This window comes from Carcharhinus amblyrhynchos, chromosome 8 (genome assembly GCF_965287045.1).
Source record: "Carcharhinus amblyrhynchos chromosome 8, sCarAmb.v2.hapA, whole genome shotgun sequence".
Classification (NCBI taxonomy): Eukaryota; Metazoa; Chordata; class Chondrichthyes; order Carcharhiniformes; family Carcharhinidae; genus Carcharhinus; species Carcharhinus amblyrhynchos.
The window spans coordinates 32,307,458-32,312,765 of record NC_137331.1 but is presented as its reverse complement, the minus strand read 5'-3'; positions in this window follow the sequence as shown (position 1 = coordinate 32,312,765).

Sequence of the window (5,308 nt, the reverse complement as noted above, 5' to 3'; positions counted from 1 at the left end):
AGGTTTATTTCCTTCAGGAATATACTGATGTGGCTTCACGCTTTGTGCAGAAATATTGAATTCCCAAAGCTAAGTTCACTTTGTTTCTGCAGAAGATAGATTTTTGGGGAAAAAAATATAAATAAGCATCTTCTTCATTCACACTGTCATTTGCACTGACAGGCAGAGTAATAGTTAGAAATTACAGCCACTCATCTTAACATTTCAGAACTCTTATGGTTTCATTCAGCCCTGGCAGTATTACACCTGCTGAACAAAACAGACTCAGGCAACTGGAATCAGGAGGCATCACAAGAGGCTTAAAGGAGGTGGCATCCATGGCAGATGTGCCATCGCACTTACCCACTGTAGATGGCACTCATATAAGAGTATGATGTTGAGAACATCACAGGATGCGTGTTAGGTATCATTTGTCCTTGCTAAGGTGGTTATCAAACTGGCCCCTTTTCCTTTGTGGGGTAGTAACCACATTTTGCAGCCAGCCTGCGGGTGCACACATGTCAATCCCCAAAGCTCGGTGACCCTTTCCCATCCTGTCTAGCTTTGCAACCTTCCGACGCCACTGCGATCCGTGCGGAGTAAAACAACCACAGCGTTACTGGGGAAGCAGTGCCAGGATTTCATCCCAGTGACCGTGAAGGAAGAGTGATGCATTCCCAAGTCAGGTTGATGCATGACTTGTCCGAGGGACTTGCAGGTGGCGGAGTTCTTATTGATGGAAGGGGGTCTGCAAGGTGCTGTCAAAGGAGCCTGGCTAGTTGGTGCAGTTCATCTTGTAGATGGTACACACTGCAGTTTACCGTGGTGGAGGGAATCAATGTCTACAATGGTGACAGGGGTGCCAATCAAGCAGGCTATTTTCTCCTGCATATTGGCAACCTTCTTGAGTGCTGTTAGAGTTGCACTCATTCAGGCAAGAGGAGAGCATTCCATCACAGTCATGACTTGTGCCTTGCTAATGGCGGACAAGATCTGGGGAGTCAGGAGGTGAGTTACTCACTGCTGATTTCCCATTCTCTGATCTGTTCTTGTAGCCGTTGTATTTATGTGGATTACCCAGTGAAGTTCCTGGTCAATGGTAGCTCCCAAGATATTGAAGGTGAGACATTCAATGGTGACAATTTTGTTGAAAGTCAAAGGAGGATGGTTAGATTTTCTCTTGTTGAAGACAAGAAGGGGTGGCACGGTGGCGTGGTGGTTAGCACTGCTGCTGCCTCACAGAGCCGGGGACCAGAGTTCAATTCCAGCCTCGGGTCACTTCTGTATGGAACTTGCATGTTCTTCCCGTGTCTACATGCGTTCCCTTTGGGTGCTCTGGTTTCCTCCAGGGTTAGATTGACTGGCCATGTTAAATTGCCCCTTCATGTCAGGGGGATTAGCAGGGTAAATGTGTGGGGTTACGGGGATGGGGCTTGGTTGGGGTTGTTGTTGGTGCAGACTCGATGGATGGAATAGCCTCCTTCTGCACTATACGGATTCTACAAAAGTCGGTCATTGCCCGGAACTTCTTTGGTGTGAATGTCACTTACAAAATATCAACCCAAGCCTGAAAGCTCAAGTCCTGCTGCATGCGAGTGTGGACTGCTCCAGTATCTGAGGAGTTGCAAATGGTACTGAACATTACACAATCATCAATGAACATCCTCACTACCGACCTTATAATGGAGAGTAGGTCACCGAGGGAGGTTGTTGGACTTCAGACAACCCTGAGGAGCTCTTTGGGGCTGAGATGATTGGTATCCGACAGTCAAAAACATCCTGCTTTGTGTTTCTAGTATGCTACTATGCACCAGTGGTGGGGGGTTTGAATGTTTAAGATGGCATATGGGATGCCAATCAAGCAGGCTGGCATTGTGCAATAAAGCAAAGGCACCCTTCTTAAAGCAAATTAACTGGATTCATTGTATAATAAGATATGAGCAACTTCCATTTGAACAACACTGGATCCTGTGAGTTGACCTCGAATTAACCCTGCAGAAAGAGTTATAGAAGGTCAGTTAATGTCAGATTAGAAATTTATCTTCAGCTATCGAGCTCAATAAATCATATTGGAATCATCACCTGGTATTCTCCCCATCTGATATCCATTTTCATTTTAATTTTCTTCTTCAGAACTGGACATCTGAACTGAAATATAAAATTTAAAGTTTATTTACTAGTGTCACCAGTAGGTTTACATTAACACGGCAATTAAGTCACTGTGAAAATCCCCTAGTTGCCACACACTCCAGTGCCTATCTGGGTACACTGAGGGAGAATTTAGCTTGGCCAATGCATCCAACAAGCACGTCTTTCAGACTGTGGGAAGAAACTGGAGCACTCAAAGGAAATTCACGCAGACACAGTGCAGACTCCACACAGACAGTGACTACACAAACCGGGAATCGAGCCCGAGTCCCTGGCACTGTGAGGCAGCAGTGTTAACAACTGTGCCACCGTGCCACCCCTAAGAGCCAGCTCATGCAATACCAGTCATTCAGCATCCCTACCCAAGGTGGATTCCACCGCCATAGCGTGGTTGTTTGTGTTTCAGGATTATTTTTCTCAAGCAGAACTATTCAGAAAGATATCCATGATTTTCCATTCGATGAGTTTGATGCATGGCTGTCAATGTGACTTTTCCCCGTAAAATCCCACGCCATTGCTGCCACTCACAGCTGGCGTTTGCTCTTTGAGAGCAGCTCGATTTAATCTGAGTTGTTTCCTTGTGTAAGCTGAGTTTTGGCAAAATGCTGAATTCAGTCTGTCTGTCACCATTACAGACAATTCACTGAATACTACCAACTTTGACTCATTTTTCTATAGCTGCAGGGAACAAGCACACAAAATATAAATGGGAAGAGTTGGAATATAATGTGACACCGAGTCAATACAACATTAATAAGAATAAGAAATTTCTCTTTTTTTTAAAAAGTTGAAGTTATATATAATTAAAGCCTTTCAAAGGTTTGATACCTGGAGGGTGGTACTGTTAGCTGAAGCAAAAAGTACACTTGACTCACAAGCAGAAAGTAACTGTTTCAAATCCCTCAGCTGTCTGGCGCTCAAACTCATTTTCCGTGGTTCAGTGGACCGTTGAACTTCTGTCAGATGGTGTTTAATGGATTGTGTGGTGACTGAGGTGTTTTCATGTACACTGACTCAACCTTGTGTGATAATACCGTGTCTTTAACAAATGTTCCTTTGCAGGTTTTTCAAGCAGCTCTGAGCATGTTATCAGCACTGTTTTGTCTGTAGCTGGTGTCCTCTGATTGCGACTGAAGCAATATAATGGACATCGTGTTTCTTTATAATAAGGGCTAATGCAGCATCCTGGGGTTTTGTGATCCTTTCAGAATTGCTGAGTGGAGCATGAGTGACGGGTCAGGTGATGCCTGGGGACAGTTTTTTTTTCCACAGAAAACTCTAAATTTTTAGTTTCGCTTTCCAGGAATGGCCCAAGCTGGAGCACAACAACAGTGCTTTCCCCTCCTCTCTCTGGAATTGGAAATTCTACTATCTGTGAGTTGCCATTCCAAGCTGGTGGAAGCAGGCGGTCTCTCTGTCTCTCTCCCCAGAGGCTTTTTTCAGTAAGTTCAAGGCAGGGAAGCCTCAGAGATTTAATCCAACGTTGAAAGGACCAACTCACAGCAGCTGTAAAAAAGATTAAAATCCAGCATCATGTGAGCATACTTGGCACGGTGGCACACTGGGTAGCACTGCTGCCTCACAGCACCAGGGAGCCAGGTTTGATTCCCAGCTTGGGTCACTGCCTGTGTGGAGTTTGTACGTTCTCCCTGTGTCCGCGTGGGTTTCCTCCGGGAGCTCCAGTTTCCTCCCTAAGTCCAAAGATGTGCAGGTTAGGTGAATTGGCCATACTAAATTTTCCCACAGTGTACCTGAACAGGTGTGGCGACTAGGAGATCACAGAGTTAATGTAAGCTTACTTGTGACACTAATGAATAAACTTTAACTTTTAACCTTTAAGTTTTTCATGCCAAATCTAGGAAATGGTGGGACTTATGGGGCATTGTTTGACTTGGAACATCAGAGATAGCTAACTGTTAATGTTTATACTATATTGTGTTTGATTCTTGTAATTGATAAAAGTTATGATAATTTTTCTTATTTTTTTTAACTGTGTTCTTAAATAAACTTTGGATGGTAAAAGCTCCCTAGTGGGTCACTTGAATCATACCTGGAGTGAAACACTTTAGACTTATCCATGCCAAATTTGAATGTAAAATTCAGAGTCCTGTCTAATTTCATAAAATATCTCGGAGTTTCTAGCCTGGGCTTTAACAACTCTTGTCTTGTACCCTGATTGGTACCATTGACAGTGAACCATTGCAAAGTCCATTGTCCTATCAAGCTTCCAATTCTCATCATCGGAAAACAATGTGTGATTTGTCCTGTAGAAACACTTAGTGAGAATTCTGAGGAAGACAATGGGTGGAACCCATGCATTTCTGAGATGCAGGTGATTCATTTAAGCAATGGGAGCTTTTTCTTTTCCTTTCAAAGCATTGGAAAAATGGCATGTTTTGACTTGATTTATTATTGCCGCATGTATCCAGTATTTAGTGAAAAATATTATTTCTTATGCGCTACACAGACAAAACATACCATTCATAGAGTTTAAGTTTGAAGGAACACTTTCCCACTTAAGTTTATTTATTAGTGTCACAAGTAGGCTAACATTGGCGTAGATCAGCTAAATGGTCAAGATCTTTTCCAAAAGGTCGAGGAGTCTGAAATTAGAGGGCATAGGTTTAAGACGAGAGGCAAGAGATACAAAAGGATTCAGAAGAGCAATTTTTTCACACAGAGAGCAGTGGGTGTCTGGAACAAGCTGCCAGAGATAGTAGTAGAGGCGGATATAATTTGTCTTTAAAAAAGCGTTTAGACAGTTACATGGGTAAGATTGGCATAGAGGAATATGGGCCAAATGTGGCAATAGGGACGAGATTAATGGTTGAAAGAAAAGGACAGAATGGACAAGTTGGGCCGAAGGGCCTGTTTCCATGCTGTTATCTTCTATGACTCAATAACATTAACACAGCAATGAAGTTACTGTGAAAATCCCCTAGTTGCCACACTCTGGCATCTGTTTGGGTACACTGAGGGAGAATTTAGAATGGTCAATGCACCTAACCAGCATGTCTTTCAGACTGTGGGAAGAAACCAGAGCACCCGGAGGAAACCCACACAGGGAGAACTCCACACAGACTCCGCATAGAACCATGCCCAGAAATGAGACATGTTTACTCATATTTTTTTCTTGCAATGAGCCAAAGGAGGGTGAGTGAAATGATGCAACGAGTAAGCT